The sequence below is a fragment of the Microtus oregoni genome, unplaced genomic scaffold, assembly GCF_018167655.1.
Source record: "Microtus oregoni isolate MIOR12 unplaced genomic scaffold, Mior012 000021F_ref0000039, whole genome shotgun sequence".
Lineage (NCBI taxonomy): Eukaryota > Metazoa > Chordata > Mammalia > Rodentia > Cricetidae > Microtus > Microtus oregoni.
The window spans coordinates 5,337,289-5,364,934 of record NW_024543080.1 but is presented as its reverse complement, the minus strand read 5'-3'; the positions used below and the strand labels follow the sequence as shown (position 1 = coordinate 5,364,934).

The 27,646-nt window shown below is 44.2% G+C and overlaps 1 pseudogene; it reads left to right on the top strand.

Annotated features, from left to right (window-relative positions):
* The window catches only part of LOC121460658, a 112,868-nt pseudogene extending 101,659 nt beyond the window's left edge, over nucleotides 1–11,209 (top strand).
* The last annotated feature ends 16,437 nt before the right edge of the window (nucleotides 11,210–27,646 follow it).

The following is a 27,646-nucleotide window of genomic DNA, read 5'->3' as shown; positions in this document are numbered from 1 at the left end:
TGTATCTGAAGTGTGAGGCACACATTTCTGTGTGTGAGGCTCTGCCCCATAGTAGAAAACACGCATCACCCCTGTTTCATAGATGAGAGGCCCATTCGGGGCCCTGTGATGGAGGGACAAAGTTGGGATTAGAGCATTGGATTCATGAATCCTAGCCAACTGCGCTAAACCATGACACACACCACTGAAAGACCCAGAAAAGAATTCATCAATGAAGGAGACCTACTGATCCAACCCTAGATGAGAGGTGGGCAGGAAATGAGCGGTAGGTACCCTGGAAGTCCCATTGTTATGCCATTCAATGCCCAGAACCATGTCTGTCCGTTTTATAACCCAGCAGTTAGCATGGAACTTCTCAAAGGGCTGACTCATTGCACAGACCATGGGAGGCTGAGAATAGATGCTGGGAAGATCTTTCTATTTATTTCCTTGTCCAACTTTGTGTACAGTTCAAAACCAATGATGTCCAGTGGTTTATGAGTAACAATGACTCCCAAAGAATAGAAACTAACAGTCAAAGCAGCCCAAGGGTTCTTGATTTATTTTTTTATCTACCAAATAACCATATATATAAAACTTGGCTTGCTACTATGACCAAAAAAAAGTAAAGGTTTATTCTGGATAACAGTTTGAGGGGACACCGTCCCTCATGTTGGGGGTGTGCTGGCAAGTGGGTGAAGTGGCTAGTCAAGACAGAGAGCTTACAGGAAGTGAGGCTGGGCTACAAAACAGCAAGGCCCTCCCCTAGCAACCCACTTCCTCCAGTGAGGCTCCACCCCCTAAAAGTGCCACACCCTCCCCCAAAAGCGCCATCACCTGAGGACTGTGTATTTAAGCACATGAGCCCATGGGGAGGAGGGGTCACAATCAAACCACTATATCCTTTACCTCTTTTAACTTGCCCTATTTTGCTTATCACTTTTGCATAATTATTGCTCTCAACAGAGGGCATACCTGTTCTCAAATCACCAAGAAAACAGCAAGCTAACTGCACGTTACATAGCATGAACTGTAGCTTTAATGAACCACCACCCTCCCTTCCTGGAACCCAGCCATGCCACAATGCAGGGGAGAAAAGCGAAGAAAGGAGAACGAATCCATCAAGAGTTTAGACAGCACATAAAGGTGCGATTCAGGTGGAGAGGCAAACTGGCTCGTTCGTTTCCCGGCCACCCAGGCCCTCTGCAGGATGAACTGGATTCTGATTGAATTCCAGATAGAACTAAGATGAAGCAGAAAGTGTTCTGTGCTGTCTTGTGTAGCTACCCCAGGGCAGTGGCTGCCAGCTTGCTTTCCCATGGCTAATCTGTGGCTTCTGTTAAACCTATAAGCCTACGCAATGGGTTCCGGTGCTTGGATCCCTGAGAGAGAAGGCTGAGAACACAGAAATGTGGAGCGTCGGGTTTCCTAGGTACTCGAGGGATTAGACTGACAAGTGAAGAAGTATTAGTCTGGGGCAAAGATCTGGGGGATTCTCAGAGGCAGTGGCCGGGAGGATGTGGGCTTTGAAGTCTGTCTGGAATTCCACGGCCGACTCTGCTTTCACTAATGTGCAGCCATGAGCAAGCAGCTTTGCTTCTCTGAACTTCAGTATCCTGGTCTAGAATTGAGAACTTATGCAAATTTATTATAAGCCAAGTGATTATAATAGCCTTACAAAGACCTTGTAACAATCAAGATGATACAGTAATACCATATTGGAATATGAGGCACCCAATACCTGGTCACTATGACGATGATGTTTTTCTTATCTAGATGATGAATCTTAGTCACCGATCTTTGTCCCTGCGCTGGTCTGGACACTGAGAACAAATTAAGACAGGCATAAGTCAAAGTTCTCACAGTCTAACATTCAAGTGAAAGCCAGGTAATAAATAAGATATATAAGAAAAATTATTGGTCATGGGTTTGGTGACATGGCCTAGCAGGTATTTACTGCCAAGCCCGACTTCTGAATTCCAGTCCTGAATCATACCCAGTAGAAAGAGAGAACTGGCTTCTCTAGTTATTCTCCGATCTCCAGTCACATTATGCTGTGCACACATGTGCCAACCTACATACATACATATGTACGTAAATGTTAAAAATATGCATACATATTACATGCTGCTCATGGAGGAAGCTAAAGGAGAAAGCAGTTGGAAGGAAGATGATGGTTTAGATGGGCATTGCTGGTGGTGTAGCTCAGTGGTAGGGCACTTGAACCCAGATGCCAGGCTCCGGTTCCATCTCTAGCACTGGGGGGACATGGAAGCTGTAGGGGCGTAGTTGGGAAATGCCGCTTTCAGCTTAGACATTATGATAAAGTCAGGTGATCACTTGGGCATAAAGCCTTCCAGAAGGAGGCAACTTCACATAGATCCTGAAGAGAGGTTGTGCCATAGTCCACCAATATCCCACCACAAGGAGAGAGCTGACTCTGTGAAGTTGTTCTCTGTACTCTGGTACCAGCTCCCCCCCCCCCACACACACATACACACGCAAGTAAATGAAATTCAACAAAAATAAATAAATAAATTCAACTTACTTTTATAGGTGTAGATAAACTTAGGATTTCAGAGCAGGGAGAGGAGCACGTTTATGTCGTGGGCTCCAGTTGGCTGAAGGACATCCTAGTCAGCCTTGCCTGCTGTCACCCGCAGCCCTTTAGCCTGTGACAACTGTATTCCTGGAATAAGTAAATTCTATGAGGGCGAGACTGGATCAAGAACGCCAGTGACCTTGTTAGCTGCCAATGCATCAATCCAACGGTCGGAATAATAAACATTTCCCCCCAGTGAATCTCAGTGACGGAGAGCATCGGCAGGGAATGGGGTTGAGGGAATACTCTCTTAGATGACTGGTTCAAGAAGATTATTGTCCAGTATCCTAAATACTCTTTTTTGAAGTCATGACAATGATTTTTAGATACGCTATAAATAACCACATGATCCTGAGACCTGGAAAGTCACAGTAGTTCCAAGTGTGGATCCTTCTTTCAGAGACGACACCATTTTTAGCTTTTCTTTTAGCTCGTGGCACCCAAGTCAGGTGGCTCACAGGCACCTTCAGCTCCAGCCCCAGGAGCATCTATGCCTCCAGCCCCCTCCAGTATTAGCACTCCTGTCCACAAACCTATGCTCAGACTCACACAAATACACACACACATGCACGCACGCACGCGCACACACTGACTTGGCTGTTACCAGTTTGTCACCTCAACAGCTCAATTTATCGTTTGTTATGATGGAGACAATATTGATACAGGCAGTCACAGCTGTGTTCTAGCCGGTAGCTTCAACTTGCTTGGCAACCATGTTTATTACCAAATCATCCACAAACATTGAGTCCACTGGCTTGGTGCTAGCAACTGGACAGGCAGAGAAGGGCTGGCAAGCGTGAGGCAGGAAGGGCTGTGGGCGTTCTAACGTGCCATCAGATAAAGCATCAGCCTTCATTTAACCTGAATGGCTGGCATGTGGCAGACGTGGGCTCTACACTTATAAAACTAGCTTCATCCAAAACCCAGGCTAGGCCTGTCGGGTGAGACTCCCCTTTTTGGAGTACAGCCCTGGTAGATCCCAGCACCAAGCAGTGTTCCTCCCTTTCCTAGAAATTGCCTGGCCTCCCAGAGAGAGTTGTTTACATGGGTCAGCTGAAGTGCCCTTAAGATAAGAAAAAAATCCAGCTTGTTTTCACTGGGCTGCCTCGCTGGCACCAGCATTTTTAGTTAAAGATGTGAGCTATGCTAAAAATATTTTAGAATGTAAAGTCGGGGAAAGAGGAGAGAATACAGGCTCCTTCCCCGGGTCTCAAAGAGTGCCTAGCAATGTTAGATGCTCAAAAAACACGTGTGGATGGATGAAAGAATTAAGGTTTTTTTTTTTTCTCTATCTCTCTCTCTTTAGTTTCTGACCTGGGGAGTTTAAAATCAGGAAATAGGATGCAGTCAGAAAGATGGAGGGAAAAGGTGGGACCGAGGCTTCTCTCAAGACAGTAGAAGTTGCTCATGGGAGGTGAGGTCGAGATGTGTGGAGTCTGTTTGGGTTGACAGGAACCCCTGCCATAGACTAGAAATACAAAAAGCAGTAGAGAGCAAGGCACTAAAGCTATAGGCTCGGGCTTGTGCAAAAGGTCCATGTTTGGGGCAAAGACTTAAATGAATCTCTGGTGATAATGAAAACTCTGAGACATGCGTCACCGAGAGATTGTGTGGGGATGTTGGAGACTGAGGGTAACCTAGTAACAGGGCACAATTCTCTGGGTTCACTCCCAGCAACACAAAACAAAAGCGTGTAAGTAGCTGCCCAGTGTTTGACTAAGAAATACCTTTTCAAAACACGGCCTCAGCCTCAGCTTCTCCAGTTTCGTAAGTTAATATGTTAATTAACCTTAAAAAAGTAAGCATTTGGGGGGCTGGAGAGTTGGTTCAGTGGCGAAGAACACGTGTTTCTCTTGAGAAGGATCTGGGTTTGATTCCTGTCACCCACATGGTGACTCACAACTGTAACTCTAGTCTCTGGGACTCTGACCCCCTCTCCTGACCTCCAGACACCAGGCACCTGCACAGAGAACGTACGTACACTTGGACAAACACTGAGGCACATAAAGTAATAAATCAATTTAAATTAAAAAAATATATATATTAAGGTACGCGTCTGGGAAGCAGAGATGTAGCTCAGTTGGTAGAGGGTTTGTCTAGCATACATGGAGCCCTGGGTTTTCTATCTAGCACCGCAGAAACTGATGTCATGGGGCAGCTTTGACTCCTAGAGTTGCTGAGGTCAAGGGGGGAGACCCAAAGTTCAGTATCAGCCTTGGCTGCGTAGTGGGTCTGAATTCAGCCCGGGGTATCGTAGATTCTGCCTCAAAAAATAAAACAGGTAAATACGTTGACTGAAGATGGAATTCAAATAGTACTTACCTAGCATTGTGTAGGACCCCGAGTTCCATCCCCAACCCCGCAAAACATTAAACAGTAGTAATAAAATGTTTGATTTGTTTTGTTTTCTGTGGTACGGCAGTGCACACCTTTAATCTCAGCACTAAAGAGGCAGGGGCAGGTGATCTCTGTGAGTTCTGGTCCAGCCTGGGCTACATATCGAATTCCAGGTCAGTCAGAGCTCTATAGTTAGAACTTGTCTGGATAAATAAATGAACTATTTAACTTTTAAAACACTTTTTAAAAAAACAATAAAAAGTAAACAGTTTAAACCTAGAAGTATAGTGTAGTGTGAAGATTTTCTGGGGAAATCTGTAAATCTGAAAAATGGGGGAGGGGCTTGGAATGTAGCTCAGGCCCCCGGGTCCCTTCCCCAGCAATGAAAACAACTAAGGATAAAAAAGAGGTGGACGACCTGAAGCTCTCCAGCTCTCTTCCTCCTAGTGTTTGCTTTCCTCTCAGCCCTGGGGGAACATGACAGACACTCCCCGACAAGCTCTCTCCTGCTCTCCTCTTTTAACTTACAGAAAACAAAGGTTTATTTTTCTGTCACTGGAGTTTGGGGCAGTCTTGGTGCAAAGGCCTGGGTGCCCTGGTGTTCGGTGTGTAACCCAGACTGGCCTGGACTTGGAGTGAACCTCCTGCCTCGGCTTCCTGAGTAATGGGGTCACAGGCATGACCACCCTCCCGGCTCCTTTGTTTTTTATTGTATGTAATGTACTTTGGTTGTATTCCCCCTGCCTGCTCCCCTTTCTGGCCCCTCTCTCTGCCCCACTGGTCTCTGTTGTCTTCCAAAACAGCCCCTTTAAAAAACTGAGATTCCCCACATGGAAAAATGTGTGTGCTATTCATCTTTCCGAGCCTGGAACGGGATGGCGTCCAGTTACCTGAAAAATGATGTAATCCGTTCATCACGGCTGAATGAGACTATTGTGCATGTGGCCCATATTGTCTTTATCCGCACATCCACCGTTGATTCTAAACTTGATTTTCTTCTTCATATAAGTGCTGACCATTTCCTCGGGTCCATTTTGTTCAAATTGCTGGTAAATTACTCCGTGAGAATTCAGTTCCACAACCTGCACTTGGGGAGAGCCCCATCCACTGTGGTCAGCACTCTGCGCCTTTGTCTTTTATCTGCTTGCTCAGTATTTTTGCACAAACAGCGAGGCTGTGCTCCCTGAGGAAGTCCTGCATGACATGCTGGCCTAAACACAGATGGACTCATGATTGAGTCCCGTCTTCAAAGGACTCACAGTTGAAGCTGCGGAAGGTGAACCTATGACAGGCAAGAGACATAGATATTCATAACTTTGCCAAAAGATCACGTGGGAAACACAGCATTACGTTAAAGTTGTGGGAAAAGGTAAATCATCTGAACGTCATCCTCTGGCTATAAATCCCCGTGTCTGCTGGTGCTCCGAAAATGGCGGAAGGCCACATCGCTTCTCTTGCTTTTCTGTCGTCGGTGCTGGGGACCAAAGCCAGGGCCTTTTGTGTGCAGGACAAGGGCTCTGTTACTTAGCTACACTCCCAAGGTGAAGGATTGTCCCCAAGGGCAGAACACAGTGGTGAAGGAGTTGGGGTGGGTATTGGTGAGAGTCCTGGACAGCTTCGGATGAGGTGGCACTTGACCTTGGGCTGAAACCTTGGGTAGTGACTGTATCTGAGCTCTACTGAGTATGTGCTGTGTGCCAGGCACTGTGTAAGCGTGAGCTCACTTAATTCCCTCTATGTGTGGGTAAACGGAAACTGAGGCACGGGGCGGTTAGAAGTCACCTAACTACTAAGAAACAGGCCTTATAATTTGACTTTGTTTTTGAACACTATGGCCTCAAGTGGCTTTTAGAGAAGGCTTGTTGGTCCAGCTGAGAAATCCAGGCAGAAGGAAAACCCGAACAGCTGACTCGGTGCTTTGGGTAGAATGTGGTTGGCACATAAGGGCAGCACCAGGTTTCCAGGCTGGTAGGAAGAAATTGGCCATCAGTACAAGAGGACTATGCACAGCATGTGACATCTCCACCCTCGAATGTCAGACACCAATAACTAAGATAATAAGTCTATCATCTTTGAACGGCAGTGTCCTCACGCTGGGTGGCTTGTGAAAACAGTGGCTTCCACTTTCGATAGTGTTGTATGGTGGATCTGCTGCACCTTCAGTGTGCAGTGCAGAGGAGTCAGGGGCTTAGCAAATGAGTACTCATATCCCCCGAGGTTTGCCTGTGACTCAGGGTCATCTCCACTCACTGCAAGGCCTCTCTGTAAAGCCTGATAAGGCTTGTGAAGTGGAGTAGCATTGTTGTTAAATAGATTTTATAAGTGCACATGGAATTCACAACATGAGTTGCAGTGATTTCCTCAGAGTGGTGTGAATGATTAGGGCTGGGGCTCTTAATTTACATATTAATCTCTATGACTATATAATAAATTTGTAAGCATTTGTTAGCAAGTTAATAATTAAAACATTGATTTTAGCATATATTATTTTTGCTGCTCAAATAAGAAGTAGGTAAGGGCAAATGAACAACTTTTACAGGTATGAGGAGCACCCAAATTCTGTTTGATCTGTTTCACTGCCCTGGAGCTCTGAGGATCTTCGCCCATGAAGGCAGGTCCTGCTGAGTAATTGTGATAGAAAGGAAATCCAAGTCACGTTTTGCTTACTAGCTTTTAAAAGTTTGCTTGGTTTCCTTCTCTTTTTGCTACATCATTATGCCTGAGATCCCACAAGTATCCCCCGGCAAGCGGGTACTGGCCCAAACAACATTTCCCTCTGCTTGCTCCCAAAGCACATGTTGTGTTGGAGGAAGTGAGGCCACTTGTTTGTTGGTTCCCAGCCGCTTAACCCCGAAATAAGCACACAGAAACTGTATCAATCAAATCACTGCTTGGCCCATTAGCTCTAGCTTCTTATTGGTTAACTCTTACGTATTAATTTAACCCATCTCCATTAATCTGTGTATCACCACGTGGCTGTGGCTTGCCAGCTAAAGTTCGCAGCATTTGTCTCAGGCATCAGATCCATGGTTTCTCTCTACTCTGCCCTTCTTCCTCCCAGCATTCAACTTAGCCTAGCTTAGTTCTGCCCTGCTATAGGTCCAAAGCAGTTTCTTTATTCATTAATGGTAATCACAGCATACAGAGGGAAATCCCACATCAAAGGTCAATGTCCTTCCTGCCACATCTCTTACCTGATCCATGTACTCATTGTTTGCTCCCCTTCCTCCGCTGCCAGTCTAATTGATAAGACTTTTAAAAACAGATGTACGTATTTTATCTATGGGTGTGTGTTTATGTGAGCGTACATGCATGTGTGTGTGGAGGTGCTTGCCTGTGCCCGGGCCTGTGCACAGAGGCTGGAAGGGGACATCGGGCATCCTCCTTCTCTCTTTATCCTTTTTATTTGAGGCAATGTCTCTCTATAAACCCAGCTTACATTTTCTTATCTCTGCCTGCCTTGGAGCTGGAGTTACAGGCTTCATGGGAAGAACAGTTTGGGTGCTGGGTTCCAGACTTGATGCTACTGATTTTGGAGCCAGCACTAAGTCATCCAGGATATATATATCCAAAAATATATATCCAGATATATGTATCTGGATGACTTAGCAGGGTTTTTTTTGGTTTGGTTTGGTTTTTAGTTTTTTGTTTGTTTGTTTGTTTGTTTGTTTTGAGATGGGGATTTTCTCTGTGTAGCCCTGGCTGGCCTGGAACTCACTCTGTAAACCGGACTGGCCTCGAACTCAGAGATACACCTGCCTCTGCCTCCAAGTGCTGGGATTAAAGGCGTGCACCACCAACACTTAGCTTTTAAAATATATTCTGTATAGAGCAGTTTTAAGTCGTAAACTGAGTAGAAGGTGCCATTTGCCCATAAGCCTCCTGCATCTGCACACACCTAGCATCTCCTGGCTCCATCCACGTGTTTACACCATTTCTCACCCAAAGGCCACGCCAGCATTAGTGTCCACTCTTGGTCTAGCTCCTTAGGGCCCTGGCAGATACGTCCACCATCATGGTGTTCCACAAAATCGTGTCATCTACACCAACTCTGGCGACCTCAGATCTTCCGTCATCTGAGTGATTCTGCCTTTCCCAGAGTCGTAATTAGAGGATGTAGCCTTTTTAGACTTCTTGCTACCTCTGTATCTTTTCATTTCTGTTTTACTACTGAGTAATATTCCCTTGTTTATCCCGTTTTGCTTATCCAATGAGTTAGAATCTGAACCAAACAGTGAGAAGTGAGTTGCAAAAAGGGAATCAGCCAGGCTTTGGGCACAAACTGGGAGTGGTCCTGAGCACCTGTGGATCCCAGCACAAGAGAACCACAAACTCAAGGTCATTCTCTGTCACATAGCAGATTAAAGGCCAGCCTGGGCTACAGGAGACTCTGTCAAAACACAAAAACCACCTTGACTTCTAAAGGAATAAAAACAGAAACTCCAAGAGGATTTGGAGAGGGGACGAGGGTGTCCAGAAGGCCCTGGGTTTGTGGCCTTCAGGTGAAGGCCACGTTCATCCACTCAGCTGTTTGCAAGAGCCCTCTGTGGGCAGTCAGGGTCACAGGTGCTAAGAGAATGGATAACAGAGGCCAGCCCTTTACTTCTTCAAGATTACGCTTGGGCTGGGTGCAAGGGGTCTGGCTGCCGCTTGTCTGCCCTGCTCTGCATCTGTCCAGGCATGGCTCAGAACAGGGGAATTGACCCCAGGCTGGACACAAGTTCACTGTGGTGCCCTCTCATCTCTCTGAACAGATTGAAGAAGGGGGGAAAGCTGACGTGGTGAACTCCGGATTGCAAGCTGGGGACGAGGTCGTGCACATCAACGAGGTGGCACTGAGCAGTTCCAGGAGAGAGGCTGTTTCCCTGGTGAAAGGGTCGTACAAGACCCTCCGGCTGGTGGTACGCAGGTAGGTGGGCTGGTACCCCTCCCCCCATCCCTTCCTGTCCTGCCTGACCTGCTGCATAACTTATCCATAATGTCCTAGTGGGGGAGGTGCTGTCTGGGTTTGGGTTTTTCTTTTCCTTTCTTCTTGCCCATGCTGTGGGATGGGACAGGAAGTGAAGTGAAGACTTTTGGACACGGTTTGTCTCTCTTCGAAACCCTCCCCCATTTTCCGAGTTAGTTTTGTCACGGAGGAGCTTCGCTGTCCTTCCTAAATTCTAGGTTTGATAAATACTAGCACATCCTAGGTGTGGCTGGAGCTCTAAGCAGCCCTGTGTTCTGGACCTAGAGAAAGTGGTTGACTAATTTAGGTGATTTGGTTAGCCGTGCCTAGAACTAGGTGCATGTGTATGTGTGTGTGTGCTTGTATTAGTTTATGTATACCACATGCATGCAGGAGCACGAGGAAGCCAGAAAAAGGATGTCTTTTTAAAATATTTTTTATTGATTATTTGGGAATCTCACATCATGCACCTCTATAATGCTCACCTCCCAGTCTTCCATGCCCGCTCCCTTCCCCTATAACCTTCTCCCCCGCTCCAAAATAAAGAGAAAATCAAGTCCATTTTATGTTGTCCATATACTCACTGGAGCCTGATTAAATTCCTCGTGACCTGTATCGGTGTAAATAAATGCAATGCAGATATTAAAGAATATTTACACTTTAATGATAAACTTACAGAAGGAAAAAGAGACGGAGCTGCCGTATCTGTAGACATTCGCCCGAGGCAAACCCCGCCCCCTCAAGGCGCTGTCTTAACTCTACATCTTCCCCTTTTGTCTAAATAAGACAGAACTAAACCAAATATAACTATAAACAATAATAACAAATGATAAATATAACAAACAATATTGAGAACAAAAGTTTTGCTAGGCATTCTATCTCAAGGAGTCTAAATAATGTAGAGAGTAACTACTATTAAATAATCTTCAACTCCATCAAAGATCTGAGAAGGGAATAAATATTACTTAACAAATGAGAGATATCCAAAATGTGCAACAAATGACAGAGACAACTGACTACCTGGGAAATCACCCAAAGTCTCGTTTGCAATGTTAAGTCAACCAACTTTGGCTAAGGCCTAACATAACTGACATACCATTATCAAATGCAAGGAACTTTCTTAGAATTATCCTACCCTGTCTTGGCAAGATAAGACAATCCTGTTTCATATCTTAGTCAGTAGTTGAGGTATGGGTTTTTCTTAAACCAAAGGCCAGTTCTGCCAAGAAGACAAGCTCCCAGTGGAGTGTCTTTGGTACTCAACGTTCTCTCGGGAGTAGAGTGGCGTTGCCAGGAGTAATTGTGTCTCCATGGCACAGAATTCTAGGTTAGATTAAAGGCCATTTTCTACAGCTCTTCAAAGAGGCTGAAGATTATACTATCTATACAAAAAATAATCTCTATGTATCTAAAAGACCTGATTAACCTAACAATAAATATGACAAACATAATTCTCAATACCTATCTAATTTGAAAACTAAGAGAATAAACAACTGTGCAATATATGAAGACAATGATCTTCACCTGTAAACAATGTCATTACATATCAAAATGTAAACAATGTTATTACATAAATAGTACCAGAGGTAGAAATGTACATTGTGATATGATAGATGTATCCACACAATATAAGCATACTCTTATACAAAAATAGAGGTAGGAACACTCACATTCAATATTCAATATATCAATATACAAGAAACAGTACCAATATAATTTTCTAAAAACAGTAAGTCACAAATACCAATCATCCCATCAAACCAGTTAATCCCCCCCCTTTTTTTGTATATACCCCTAATTCCATACAATATCTCCCCATCCCCTCAACCCTAAACCAACCACTAAAAGATGTCCCTAACCCTGTGGGCAAACTCTGTTAGGAGAGGGGACGTCGTCCTCTTAGATTGCTTCTAGCTGACATGGGGGTGACGTTCTTCTTAGGGGCCCCTGTGAAAGCAAATGATGGTAAAATTCCCAAATTAACCTTTGACTTAAGAAAATTATAACTAGTCTCTGAGCGTTTTGAGAAGGTCCGGCCAGAGTGTTGTCAAAAATGTGCATCATTTGACATTGTCTCTTGCAGTTGGTACCAAAAAACAGGTCTAATATTAGCGCTTAAAAAAAAAGAATTCATGACGTCATAAAAGCCAGATTGAGTTGATGTTGTGGGGACCCATCTTCATCCTGGAAACTTCAAAGATTACTGTAGGGAAAATATGTTGCTTGTTATGGGAAATTTAAACATTAACAACAAGGACATATACTGACATATAAAGAAAGACACAGATATGAGGAAAGGCAAAGAAAGTTTATCAAATATAAAATTATTCTTATTCTGTCCCATTTCATGGCTCCTGACCTGAGACAGAAACTCTGAAATATCTCTTATCAACAGGCTTGGAATTGAAGAGGGACTGAGCCATAGTCCAACTCCAAAACCAGCTCTACACATTTATAAAGAAGTGTTCAATAAAACATATAAATATATATAAAAAAAGCAATACTTACAGTATATATATATAATTTTATTGTTGATACTCAGTGGGTCGTAACTATTTTCCATCCATCAGTAATTAAATATTTAGGGTCCCTTAAATTCTTTGAAGATGAATATTTTCCTGTGGAGATAAGAAAAGAACCCTGCCCCCAACCTATCTGTAATCCTTACCATCAGAATGCCCGTCATCCTTGTGAATGAATTGTTATTTATCTTTTCCAAGTGACTTCTCTTCTTCAAACCGAACCTTTATTAATTTTGACGGTATCCACAATTTTTCCTCACCTGTGGAGATAAGAGCAAAACCCCTTCCACAACGCAGCACATCTCCTGGCTTCCATTGTGAGGTCAGCACATCCTTGAAATAAACTGGTTGATTTAGTTCAGCAGACTTTTCCATTATCCAATGTCTTTCTGCAGCCGTCGTTCCCTTCTCATTAGCGTTGAGAAAATTCAAGGTTAACAAAGCATTATGTAACCTATTTCTGGGGGTGTTTTCCACCCCTTTCTGTTTGTTCAACATATCCTTTATAGTTTGATTTGATCTTTCTATGACTGCTTGACCTGTAGGATTGCATGGTATACCTGTAACATGCTTGATATTGTAATAATCAAAAAACCGTTTCATTTTCCTAGAGACATAAGCAGGACCATTATCTGTCTTTGTTTGTGTAGGTATACCCATGATAGCCATGACTTCTAATAAATGAGTGATTACTGAATCAGCTTTTTCTGAACTTAAAGCAGTTGCCCACTGAAAGCCTGAATAAGTGTCAATGGTGTGATGAACATACTTCAATTTGCCAAATTCTGCAAAGTGGAACACATCCATCTGCCAGATTTCATTCCTTTGGGTGCCCTTTGGATTAGCCCCTGCAGGCAGTGGCGTTTGGTTATAGAAAGAGCAAGTAGGGCATTTCTTTACAATCTCCTTAGCTTGTTGCCATGTAATTGAAAACTCTTTCTTCAAACCTTTGCTATTAACATGATGTTTTTCGTGAAATTCAGAGGCTTGTAGCACACTACCAATCAATAATTGATCAACTTCTGCATTACCTTGTGCTAGAGGACCTGGCAGACCCGTATGGGATCGGATGTGTGTTATGTACATAGGGCAAAGCCTGTTCCTGATCAAATCTTGAACCTGGATAAACAATTAAGTTAGTTTTGTATCATCAGGTATAAATTCAGCAGTTTCAATATGTAAAATAACTCTTTCTGCGTATTGTGAATCAGTAACTATATTAATAGGTTCTTTAAAATCTCTTAGTACCATAAGAATGGCATATAATTCTGCCTTCTGGATAGAATCATAAGGACTTTGTTCCACCTTACCCAAGTCTTCTGATTTGTAACCTGCCTTCCCTGATTTATTGGCATCAGTATAGAATGTATGGGCTCCAATTATTGGAGCATCACGGACGATTCGAGGAAGGATCCAAGAAGTTCTCTTTATGAAGTTAAGCCGCTTGCTTTTTGGATAGTTGTTATTAATGTCTCCCAAAAAATTAGCACAAGCTCTTTGCCATGGTTCATTATCTTCCCATAATTTCTTTAGTTCATCAGCAGTGAAAGGCACTATAATTTCTGCTGGGTCTATGCCTGCTAGTTGACGAAGTCTCAGCTTGCCTTTTATAATTAACTCAGAGACTTTTTCCACATAAGTTTTCAGTCTCTTACTTGGTTTATGTGGTAAAAAGATCCATTCCAAGATAATATCATCTCTCTGCATTAAAATTCCTGTAGGAGAAATTTTTGACGGTAATATGACGAGAATACAATCGAGCTCTGGATTCAATCTGTCCACATGTGCCTGTTGTAATTTCTCCTTAATCATTGTCAGTTCCTTTTCTGCTTCAGCTGTTAATTCTCTGGGACTGTTTAAATCTTTATCACCATCCAAGGTTTTGTTCAAATGAATTATTAGATCAGGTGTTATTCCGATAGCTGGTCTTAGACTGGAAATGTCTCCTAACAGTCTTTGAAAGTCATTAAGAGTCCGTAGGCAATCCCTCCAAATTTGTGACTTTTGGGTCTTAATTTTTTTTGCAAACCTATTCTATAACCTAAATAATTAACAGAATCTCCCTTCTGAATCTTTTCAGGAGCAATTTGCAATCCCCATTTAGGTAACAGTATCTGTATTTCTTCAAACAGTCTGTTCAAGGTATCTATGTTTGAATCAGATAACAATATGTCATCCATGTAATGGTATACTATAGATTTGGGAAATTCCTTGCGTATTATTTGCAATGGTTGGTTCACAAAATATTGGCACAGGGAGGGGCTATTTAACATACCCTGGGGGAGAACGGTCCAATGGTACCTCCTCAAAGGTTGAGAATTGTTATAAGTAGGCACTGTGAAGGCAAATTTTTCTCTATCTTCTTTTTGCAAAGGTATAGTGAAATAACAATCCTTTAAATCAATAACTATGAGAGGCCATCCTTTTGGTAATAAAAAGGGCAAAGGAATTCCAGATTGCAGAGGGCCCCTAGGTTGAATAACCTTGTTGATGGCCCTGAGATCTGTCACCATTCTCCATTTACCTGATTTTTTCTTAACCACAAATACAGAAGAATTCCAAGGGCTGGTAGATTCTTCTATATGTCCAGCATCTAATTGTTCTTGTACCAGCTGTTCTAAAGCCTGTAACTTTTCCTCAGCTAAAGGCCATTGTTTTGTCCATATTGGTTTCTCAGTCAACCATTTTAGAGGCAAGGCTGTTGGTATCTCTGAAGGGACATCAATTACTTGTTCTTGCACAGCCCTAATGGCCGGTTTTCTCCATTTGTAATAACTTTTAATATTATTTTCAGAAATATAGGCTCTAGAAGTAGCAGGAATGTTAATTTGGGTGTTCCATTGTTGTAATAGGTCACGACCCCATAAATTCATTGCAATATTGGCTACATATGGCCTTAATTTTCCTATTTGTCCCTCAGGCCCTATACATTCAACCCATCTTGTGCTCTGCCTTACTCGAAAAAGGGTTCCAATTCCCAGGAGCTGAACATTTACATTCTGAAGAGGCCAATATGGATGCCAAGATTCTGGGGTAATGATACTTACATCAGCACCTGTGTCCAGCAGGCCAGTAATAAAAATGCCATTTACACACACTCTCAGCTTAGGTCTTTGATCATTTATAGAAGTTTGCCAAAACACACGTAACTCATCTTTCTGATTACTAGTGCTTGTAACAGTAGGCATGTGGCTTCCTAATTGTCCTGATGAGGCATGTTCTCTGCAGAAACTGGAAATGACTGAACCATGTTTGCCATGGGGGCCTGTGAGGCCCCCCCCTCTCACGTTTCCCATCTGTATCAGATTGCCTTGTCTATCTCTTGTAGACCTGCATTCATTCATCCAATGCCTGCCTTTTCAACATCTTCTACATAAACCTGAAGGCTGAGTCCTTCTATTTCTATTATTTCTAGAAGATGCATTGTTATTATTTCTGAAAATCCGTTGTTTACAATTCCTTTTCATATGACCCAGTTTGCCACAATTAAAACATTTGGTATTCTGGTGTCTCCTTTTACCATTGGAAATTGCTTCTTCTACCCATGCTTCAGTGCCATAGTCAAATGTGTCAACATTTAGTGTATGCAAGACCCATTCTTCCAAGGACGCTGATCTGAACTTTAAAGGCCCCAAGATCTTTTTGCATTCCACGTTTGCATTTTCGTAAGCCAAAGACTCAATTATTATACGTCTTGCTTCTGGGTCAGATATCCCTATTTGTACAGCCTTAGTTAACCTTTGTAAAAAGTCACTAAAGGGTTCTCTCTGACCCTGTTTAACTGTGACAAATGATTCCATTCTCTGTCCTGGGTCTTGTACTCTGTCCCAAGCCCTTAAGGCTGCTGTAGTACACATGGAGAGTATGTTTTCTTCCAAATTAGCTTGTTCCTGAGGGTCGGAAAAGAGCCCTTCACCTAGAATTTTATCTAGGGAAATGTCAATTCCCTTCGCCTTTTCCTGCTGCTCTAAAAGTCTAGCCTCTTGCCTGAATAAGCATTTCCATTTTAATTGCGGTCCACTCTCAAGGACCGCGGAGCTCAGCTGGAGCCAGTCTGAGGGGGTTGCTCTGCTTGTTGTGGCCCAAGATTTTGGCATCTCTTTAACAAAAGAGGCGTGCATCCCAAAAGTCATGACGGCCTGTTTAATTTCTTTGAGATCATTCATACGGACAGGCTCCCATGTATCCTCCTTGATGACCCTAGCGTTTCTGGAACCAATCACCTTTTCTGTTGTTATTACTGGAAAGGCATGTAGAGCTGTAGGTAGAGCTTCGTGGAAATTGTCCCTGAAGGATTTATCCACAGATGTAGTTAAAATTTGCCTTTCTACCCTTTGCTCTTCTTCATCAGAATTTAGAAATTCCTCAATCTTTTCAATTCTATTCACCATTGCTTTTTGTAATGTCTGAATCTCCTGTCCAGAATTATGTTCCAAAGCCTTCATTAAGGATTCTAAAGTATGAAATTTGTCCATTAGAGATAACTTGTCATCTTTGGACATAATTTTTTTTTTTTTTATTTTTTGAGACAGGGTTTCTCCGTAGCTTTTTGGTTCCTGTCCTGGAACTAGCTCTTGTAGACCAGGCTGGCCTCAAACTCACAGAGATCCGCCTGCCTCTGCCTCCCGAGTGCTGGGATTAAAGGCGTGCGCCACCACCGCCCGGCTGGACATAATTTTTATGGCATAAACCGTGCCTTCTTGTATTGATAATCTTTCCGCCAATCTGTCATAAGCTTTAGACAAAATTTGATTGTCACATTCAGCAGTTTTGATTCTCTCAGTTAATGTTTCAGTTCCTACAGAAAGGGACTGCTGGAACTTACGATCTAATTCAGCTGTTCCTTCTTCCATAGTAATGAATTTCTCCTTAACATCAGCCTGTACCTTTTCTAGATTTTGCTCAGTTAACTGAGTCATGTTAAACAAAGATCTGTTTTCTTCCTGGAGAACTTCAAACTGATTTTTGAGAAGATTGTTTTCATTCTCAATAGTTTTTAAACGTTCAACCTCTGCCTTAAGAGATTTGATCATTTTCCTATTATCAAACCAAATAGTGCTAAGGAAAATTAAGAATCCCAGAAATATCCATAGATGTGGGGTGATAGACACCTCTTGTAAAATCTCCCAAATGGTACACTAAAAAAATCTGTTGAAATCTGAAATTGTCACGTTCTCAGACATTTTATTTATAAAAGAAAAAATTCTTTTACCTGTAATGACCGGTTCCTGCCAGTGGTGGCGAAAGAGTCCACTTGAGTCCATGTGGCCTAAGTCTGAAATAAATGACTCAAAAACAAAATTGAAACAGACACCAGACTGATAAGTAGCAATTGGGCCAGAATGGGAACAGAGAGAAAAGCCTCCAAAGTGAACAAATCAGAGGGATGGCGGCGTGCCGGGGCTCGTAGGGCTGCTGTCACATGACCAGAGCGCCGGTGGAGGTGGGAGGGGTACAGAGACTGATCACGCTGTTACAGAGGTGCTGCCGATTTCAAAACGCGGGGGAGTGCTAGCTCTCCCATCCCGCTTGATTCTTTAGCAAGCAGCAGGAAAGATCCAGGGGCTCAGAATCTCAGCTGCTTCCGCGCGCCCAGGGAGACCACCGCCAGGAGCAGTGGCTCTGATTTGGGCCAGGTCTCGGCAAAGCCCCACGGGGAGGGCGCCAAATGTATCGGCGTAAATAAATGCAATGCAGATATTAAAGAATATTTACACTTTAATGATAAACTTACAGAACCGAAGTTTCCGCGTGGCATAGGAGGTAGGAAGGAAAAAGAGACGGAGCCACCTCCCGCACGCCCATTTATCTGTAGGCATTCGCCCGAGGCAATCCCCGCCCCCTCAAGGGGCTGTCTTACCCCTACAGTGACCAGCCCTCCAAGGGAGGATGAGTCTTTGTCTACCTGCATCCATGCCAGAAACCCTCAACTGAGGAGTTCTGTGCAGTGGCTGGAGAGGTGTGGACCAGCTCTCCCTCTAGGGGCAGGAATAGGGTATCATAATCCCCTGGAGTTATAGAGGTTGTAAGCCGCCATGTGGGTGATGGGAACTAAACCCAGGTCCTCTGTGAGAATAGCCAGTGTTTCTTAACTGCTGAACCACCTCTCCAGGCTGTTTTGGCTTGCAGTTTTGATGTCTCACAGTAACAAGGGACTTCAAGACCTTGGGATAACGCATAATGTCTGCCTGAGTGCACCCACCACACCCACACGCATGCGAAGGTCATGGTGGGGGGTGTGGTAATGTGTATATTGATGAATTTGATTGTAGTAATCATTACATAATGCATATATACACCAAATCGTACCATTCGCTATCTTGAATATATACAGTTTCTCTAAGCATTGAACCTAATCCTCACTCATGTTGAGAACATGCTCAACAGAGCTACACCCCCAGCGCCATTTCTATACAATATTTGTTAGTTGTAATTCACTAATGTTGTTATTGGGGGTTTGACATACTTTACGAAGTAATTGAAAAGAGAGTATAGTCTCTGTGATATATATATGTGTTTGTGTGTGTATGTATATATATATGTATATATATTTCTCATATATATAATGCAAATATATATAATATCTATAAAGCATAGTCTTTGTGTTAATAAGAGATACTTATACTTTTTATATTATTATTATACTTTTTATTATTATTATACTTTTTATATTATTATTGTCCAACTCTAGACATAAGCATGTTTTCCTAGGTCAGGATTTAAGGGCCCATGAGATGGCTCAATGGGTGAAACCTTTGTTACCAAGGTTTACAGCCTGAGTTTAATCTCCAGGACCTACCATCCTGTCTGAAAAAGAGGAGAGTAGACTCCTGCCGGTGATCCTCTGACCTCTCAGCATGTCATGGTGTGCATGCATGCACACCAGCACAGTAAATGCATAGGTACATATAATCAATTCTGCGAAAGGCTTAAGTGAAGCACACAGCCATTTCAAACATGGTGGCTGAGTTTTCAGATGGGTAGAAAGGCTTAGAATCATGGGGCACATTCCTTCCTTCTTTCCCTCCCTCCCTCCCTCCCTCCCTCCCTTTCTCCCTCCCTCCCTCCCTCCCTCCTTCCTTCCTTCCTTCCTTCCTTCCTTCCTTCCTTCCAGAAAAGGGTAGAAGGTTTAACCCACTTTTTCATGGATCCCCAGCTTGAGAACAGCAGGCTGGTGAAGGGTGACTGGAATCCAGACCCTTGATGTGTCTGCGGGTCATAGGTGTCCCACAGGGAGAGGTTCCATGTTGGTTGCCTACGCGTTTCTAGGTGTGCTGTCTGATGATGACAGGCCATTGGAGTTGTTTCTAGCAGAACCTTTGCCACTTGGGTCTAACTTAGTAAAAGGGTTGAAATCTGCCGATGAAGGCGTAAGTCATAAACAATGCCACACCAGTTTGGAATTATGATTAATAGGGTGGTATTTATTTAAAGGGGAAAAACTTACAGATAACCGTCCCAGACAACAGCCCTCTACGCAACCAGGAAGAAGTCTAGTCGCCGGAACTGGAGCAGGAAGCAAAAGAGAGCAAGAAGGGAAGTAGCCGCTTTTTTAAAGGGAGAGAGACCACGCCCCAATGGGCTGGTATCTCAGCGGCTATTGGCTGGAGGAGCAGAAGGACCTCCCGCAACACCTCCCCCTTTTGTTTAAGTAAGAGAGTTCTAAACCTACTACGAAATTATATACAATAAGTACAAATATCCTATTCTAACTAGCTTAAGTCTTGTATAATAAATAACTTGGCCAAGTCATGAGAAAAAAGTAACTACATTTATATAGTCTTCAACCCCATCGAAGATCTGAGAAGGGAAATAATGTTACCTGGGTAATTAGGAAGTTCAGTAAAACAACTTCCAAAACATGCAACAAATCACAGAGACAACTAGCTACCTGGGCAATCACCCAAAGTCACGTTAACAGCGTTGAAGCAACCAACTTTGGCCAAGGCCTAACATAACTGACATACCATTTTCAAAGGCAAGCAACTTTTCAAAACTATCTTACCCTGTCTTGGCAGGATATGACAGTCCTGTTTTATCCATTGATGCACGCTCTGTAACATGCCCTTGCCACTGACTGTGTAATAAAATACAAATAGTAGTTCCTGCCTCAAAAGCACATTATAAGCACTGCGGTGGATAAAAATGTGCATAGAAGACAGGCAGTAATCCATCGTGTTTGTTCCCAACTGGTCTAGAGAATCCTGTAGGAATCAGGTAGGAAAGGTACCATCATATGGTCACACATATGACGACTGCCTGCTTTTATCACAGTTCAGGGCCTATGATCTGCTTATAGGTCTAATGTTGGTGCCGGACATCCCAGAGTTTGTGGGATTTAGGAGTGTAAAGTCATTGTATGAAGCCACAAGCAGCTGAGTATAAACCACAATGGCCATGTGCTAATTCATTTTGAACCGGACACCTCTAAATGGACCATGAATCAGTATGATTCCTCCCTGCAGGAATACTGAAGGGGAAGCCAGCGGGTGACCTCTGCCTGGGTATGGAGAGTGGGCCTGAGGATGTGGCTGCTCTGAAGGCCAGATGCTCTGCCTGCCACATCAGGACTCTATCCCTCTGGACACCAGGGAATCACACTGCCAAAGCCCTCCTCTTCATCCTCGGTCCCTCACCCCCAAATCCCCTTTCTGACTGACACATTCTTTCTTTAGATATGTTAATGAAATCGATAAGGTTACCGGCAATCTCGCACTGGTGTGGGAAACATTTTGTCTCGGTGCCTGTTGAATGCATCCCAGGTCATCCATTTTGTGCCCTGTTTAGCACCAACTCTCAGCATTCGAGGGAAAGCAGCCTGCCTCCCTTTTCCCACAGACAGACTGCAGGAGACATGGAAGGGCATGAAAGGGCATTTCTTTTCCACACCTCAGGTTCCGCTACGAGCCCCTGTGCAGGCTTCATATCCTGAAATCTGGCTTCTATGTCCTGGCCACAGCCTGAGATGTTCATTCCTTTCCATTTTAACAAAATGATTCATGATATTTCATTTATTAGCTTGCTTGCTTTCATAAGTGATCTCAATACTACTACTACTACTACCAATAATAACAAGTTTTCTGAAAACATAACTGATGATGGCCGCCTATGGAGGGAGAATAACTTGGATAGTCAGAATTTATGTACCTGTTGGCCCCCCTACCTGCCTCTTTTGAAGTTATTTTGGGTAGGTAAGGGTAACACCTGTGGGTCGTTCACATAAAAATGCCAAGAGTAATGGTGTTTATGTGAGTTTCGGGGTGACTGAAAACAGGCTGAAATAGAAACACCTTCTTAAAAGGCTACAATGACCAGAGACACGCAAAGTCCCCAGCTGCGGGTCAGAGATCTTGGCATTCCTGCTGACCCATGAAGAGAGCGGAGCTTACCTTTTCTGGGGCGCTAAAGGGCAGTGTGGAGGCTGCCAGGACAGAGAATGTGGTGCTGTGTAGGTCGCACGCGGAAGGAAGGCCCACAGCTGCTGGTGGAGGTTGGAGATGTTATGATAAAATAAGAAAAGGCCTTCCAAGAGGAGAGTAAACATCTCCAGCTGGGAGACCCTGTATGGAATGCACAGACCCAAAGCCCAGACAAAGAGTGTTAATTAGGGTAAGACACACAGGGAGAGCCAACACCCAAATCCTCTGAAGTCAATACACACTTCATTTGGCAGATGTGTGTAAAATGCTTGTCTGAGAGCAGGGGGCCTTCAGAAGGAAATGGGGGGGGGGGGGGCACAGGGGAAATGTCTTCAGGTTTAACTGGACTGTGTGTTATGCAGGTGTGTGTGTGTGTGTGTGTGTGTGTGAGAGAGAGAGAGAGAGAGAGAGAGAGAGAGAGAGAGAGAGAAGAGAGAGAGAGAGAGAGAGAGAGAGAGAGAGAGAGAGAGAGAGGCTGCTCTTCCAGAGGATCTGGGTTGGTGTCTCAGCACCCACCTACAGGTCACAACTCTGTAATTCTAGTCCCAGGGAGTCCGACATCCTCTTCTGGTCTCCTCAGACACCAGGGCATGTGCATGAGGCACAGATACACCTGCAGCAAAAATCCGTACACATAAGATAAATAAGGTTGGCCAAGTGTGGTGATGCACGCCTCTGAGCCCAGCTCTCTGCAAGCAGAGGCAGGTTGATCTCTGTGAGTTTTCAGCTGGCCTGGTCTACATAGCAAGTTCCAGGACAGCCAGGACCACAAAGAGAGAGACTTTTTCAAAAAATCAGTAATAATAATAAAAACAATAATAACAAATATTTTTTAAAACAACCCACCAAAAGATTTATTTTTCTTATTTGTATTCGTATTGATAGATGGATGGGTGTGTGTGTGCATGTGTGTGATGTGTGTGTGGGGGGGGTCACAAGAGAACGTCATCCTGGAATTGTAAGCATGGTCTCCAAGCCAGTTTGAAATCTTTTTCTAAGACCTCCTCTCCATTGTCTCTCTTCAAATTTGGTAGAAGCTTTGATTCTGAGTTGATAATGCATTATAAAGATTTTCTCTCTCTCTCTCTCAAGCTGGGTGATGGTGGCACATGCCTTTAATCCCAGTAGTCAGGAAGCAGAGGCAGGTGAATCTCTGTGAGTTCAAGGCCAGTCAGGTCTACAGATTGAGTTCTAGGATAGTGGAGGATACACAGAGAATCCCTGTCTTGAAAAACAAACAAATGATCCTATTCCTTCTCTATGTGTGTGCGTGTGCATGTGTGTATGTTTATGAATGAGCAGTGGATAGGAGACCATGTATTTCACTGGGAGAAGAGAGACGAGAGAGAAATGAAAAGGCTAAGTAAGAGCAGCAAGTGTGGGCTCTAGCTGTGTGATTTGCCTGGTAATCAATGAGACTCCAGTGACCATCTTAGTCTTGTGAGTTCTAGCCTATGGAGGCAGAAAATGCAGGCGCGTGGCCTGACATGATGGCACGTCCCTTTAATCCTAGCACTTGGCAAGCAGGGACTAAGACAGAGTTCAAGGACAGCCAGGTCTATGGAGCAAATTCCAGGCCAAACGGCGGGAACGTACCCCGAACCACGACCTGTATCCAAAGATGGGCGGGGACTTACCCCGAACCACGTGCTGTACCCAAAGATGGGCGGGGACTTACCCCGAACCACGTGCTGTACCCAAAGATGGGCGGGGACTTACCTCGAACCCCGTGCTGTACCCAAAGATAGACCCTGAACCACGTGCTGGTAGCTGAAAAATTTGTGTTACTAAAAAAGCAACCAAAAAAACAAAACCAGGGGAGACCAAACCCTGACTTTCAATACATCAGGACAGAATTTTAAAGGAAGAGATTTCCTTCTGACCTTGAATTTCCCAAGCTCCCTCGGGACACTCCACTGACTTAAATTCCTACCTCAGCCCCTGAAATAAAACCTCTTGTTGCTCCAGCAGCTGCTCCCTCCTCTCTCATAAAATTGAAACTGAAGTCACTGCAGCCCTGGGGCGCACACGCCCCTGGAGGGACCATCCCACATTTCTGAGGGTCTAAAGAGTGGGATGACATTATTGGCTCGGAATGACTGGCTCCCACATCTGCTGCCTCCAAGAGTTAGATCCCTTCCACCTTTTGTTTCTAGGCTGAGTTTTGAAATCTCAACTTGTCCGAGATTTGCAAGTCAATGATCTTGTTGAAATCAGTGTCTTGTAATAAGTGTTATGCTGTTGAAGGCCAGCTTAATGGATACGAAATTAACTCTATTAATTATTAACAAAACGGGGGGTTGGGCAAACCTCTTTCTTGGCCAACTCATGGCTATAGTCTATGGGAGAAAAATAATTTCTTAGACTATAACTCTCCCACATTCTTCCCTGCCTGCCTAACTCCATGCCCCTGTCTGCTCACAGTCACTTGCTCTGATGAGCAGTGTGTTAGTGTCTCATTGCTGTGGCAGAATGCCCGAGAAAGCTGCTCTAAAGGCCGGAAGGGTTATTTGGACTCATGGTTTTAGAGTTTCAGTCTGTCATTTGATCCACACCCCAACATCAGGCAAGAGAAGGAATGGTGGGGCAAGCATACTTATCCGATGGCAGTGAGGAAAGGGAGCGAGGGAATTCGAAAGAAAGAGTGAGCAAAATATAGCCCAAAGGGCAGCCTTCTCATGTGTGAGACCAGCTAAGTCACTTCTCAAACACCTCTCCTGAGGGGACCTAGCATTGGGACCCAGCCTTCTGACAACTTTTAGAGACAGTTCAGATCCAAAGCTTTATCAAAACACCTGCTTTAAAGCAATTTGCAATCAGAGTTCATCAAAAGATTTTAAAAGATGCCGGGTGGTGGTGGCGCACGCCTGTAATCCCAGCACTCGGGAGGCAGAGGCAGGTGGATCTCTGTGAGTTCGAGACCAGCCTGCTCTACAGAGCTAGTTCCAGGACAGGCTCCAAAACCACAGAGAAACCTTGTCTCGAAAAAAAAAAAAAAAGATTTTAAAAGAAATTGAAATAAAGCTACCTTTTTGCTGTTGTTTTTGTTTTTTTGAGACAGAGCCCCAGCTGCCCTAGAATTCACTGTGTTATGTAGACCAGGCTGGCTTTGAACTCAGAGATCCACCTGCCTCTGCCTCCTGAGTCCTGGAGTATAGGTGTGAGCCACCACCGCCTAGGAAAAGCAAAACCATCTGAAGCTGAGATTCACAACCTCGTGTCATAGATGGAGGTCTGCAAGCCAGAAGACACAGCAAGGAGGTACCAGGTGTCTGGTGTGAAATTGGTGACAGTGTGAAGGTGACTTCAGAGATGGCTTCCAGTCTCAACACTGCTGGATTCTGGCCATGGTGCTGTGGAAACAACCCAATCTCTGCACATTTCTCCTTGCAATGGAGGGAACGCAGTAATAATGTCTTCAGTCCTGGGGCGCTATGAGAAAATGTAGGGATGCAGGAATAGCATCTTCTATCCTGATGCTATGAGATAAAGTCAAGCATATGAAAACCCTTCATTGTAATAAGATATCAGATCAGTGTTCCATGAGAACTTTCTGTCATAGAGTCTCAGCTCATAAAAATATTTTTAGAATATACTGTTTAGTGTCAATAAATAAAAATGGCAGATTTGAAAGGCTATAACCCATTGTGGTAAGAGGGTTCTTACTTGTGAAGAGCCTGTTTTGGGATGGGGGTTTGACAAAAAGACTGCATACTCTGGAGAACTTGAGTTGGGAGGAACTCTGGGTCACAATACATCCCAGCTTGTGGAGGAAATTGAGTTCCAAAAAGGAAAGGACTCACTAGGCAAGTGCTCCAGCTCCTTCTGGGGCTCTTTGGTTCCTAGGCTTCATCAGAGGGATGAATGGAGCAGGTTACTCCCATACAGGCAGGGCAATCTGAAGATATGACCTTTGGACCATGCAGAATGATGTCTTTGGTGAAATAAGGTATCGAGAGTGAACTACCAAGTAAGCAGGCAGTAGGAGCTGAGGACAAATTGAAAAGATGACAGAATTTGTTGTGTAGGCAGCTTCAAAGTGTTTCTCGTTTTTTAAGATTTATGTTTATTTTATATGTGAGAGTGTTTTGCCTGCATGTGTCTCTGTGTGCCATGTGCATGTCTGGTATCCACAGAGGCCAGAAAAGATGATCAAATTTCCTGGAATTGGAGTTACAGATGGTTGTGCGTTACCCGGCAGGTGCTAGAAACTGAACCCGGGTCCTCTGCAAGAGCAACAATTGTTCTTTGCCACTGAGCCATCTCTGCAGCACTACAAAGGTTTTCTTGAAGCTCAAGTACTCTTTTATGGGCACAGCTATGGCCTCTCCCATCTCACCTGCTCACAGATACTAAATGAGAAATACTTCTGCTTCATGGAAATTCTGATTGCTACCTCACCTCTCACGATGTGGGGAGGGTAAATCCCCCATAGACGTATAGGAAAGGGGAAGGCTGTCTTGGACTCAGATGTGGCTCAGATGGGCTTGCCTACCACGCATGAAACCCCAGGTTCAACCTGCAGTTCAAAACTGGGTTTGGTAGCACATGCCTGTATCCCAAATTGCACTTGGGAGGTGGAAGGAGCATCAGAAGTTGGGGGGAAGAAGGAAGGGAAGTGGGGAAAAGTATATAGCTCAATTAAAAACAATAAAGTATAAAAGACAAAGAGGTTCAAGGTCAGCCTGGGCTACTTATCAGGCTCCTGTCCAACTTGAGGACCGGAAATCATAAAGAGGGTGTATCCATACTAGCCCTCCAGGATTGTGCTGGAGACAACGCCTCATGACTTCTGCTGACAGCTTTTCAGCTGCTGTGTGATTCCTCTCCCTCGCACATGCCTCTCTGGTGATCGTGTGTCTCCTCTGCCCTCCTACCACAAGAGCGTGTGCTCTCTGAAAATCTTAATTTGGGCAAGGGGCTGGGATGTGAGCTCAAGTCCCAAGCCGTAGCACAGCTTGCACCCCATTTTAAGAGCCCACGTTAGACTTCCCCAGGAGAAGTCAGGAGAACTGAGAATTGTGGCAATTCTGCCCCTCCTCGTTTCTTCCCACTTGAGCCTGCGATTGAGAGGAGATTGAGAGGAGGAGGAGGAGGCAGCTGCAGCGACCTTCGACCCTCAGGCGCATTTCCAAGAGGCCTGGCATCATGGGAATGTGCACCGTATGCTTTGAGGAGGTATTTCAATCCTGCTGGGACCTTGCTCAGAGCAGCTTTGGCTTCCCTGGAGTTCTAGGCTTCAGCGCCACTGTGTAGAAGTCTCGGATTTGGTTTCCTAACCAATTTCTCCTTGTCGTGGAAAGTTCATGTAACATGTTATCGGGTGTCCTGGGAGGTATGCAATAAGATTCCCTTGCTGTAATGAGTAAAGGGACTCCCCCTCCCCTGAAGCATATAATGATAGCTACTATTTTTATCCGGTGGGTTGCATGTGCTCACTGAATGCTAGCCACACACAAAGGAATGCCTGATTGGTCCCCAGCGGAGGAGGCTCGATGATACAGGACCTGATTCCATTCCTGGGATAGCATGGCTTTACTTCAGACAAATGTATTCCAAATTGGAGTTGCCATTCAGTGTCTGGGCCCTAAAGAATGACACCCGAATATCTGTGCGAGCCTTTTGAACATGAGGCTTCAGTTCTGAGCTCACACAGAAGTTATGGCCTTATCCTTTCTCCCAGTTCTAAGTTTGGATACATTAGCTAGAACCAGTCAATCTGGTGATGCCAATGGGAATGGAAGCCAGATATTGGGGTGGGATAAAAGCAACCTAAACCTACTTCTTATCCTTAGCTGCATGTTAGGATTGCCTGGAGATTGAGAAACAGCAATGCTAA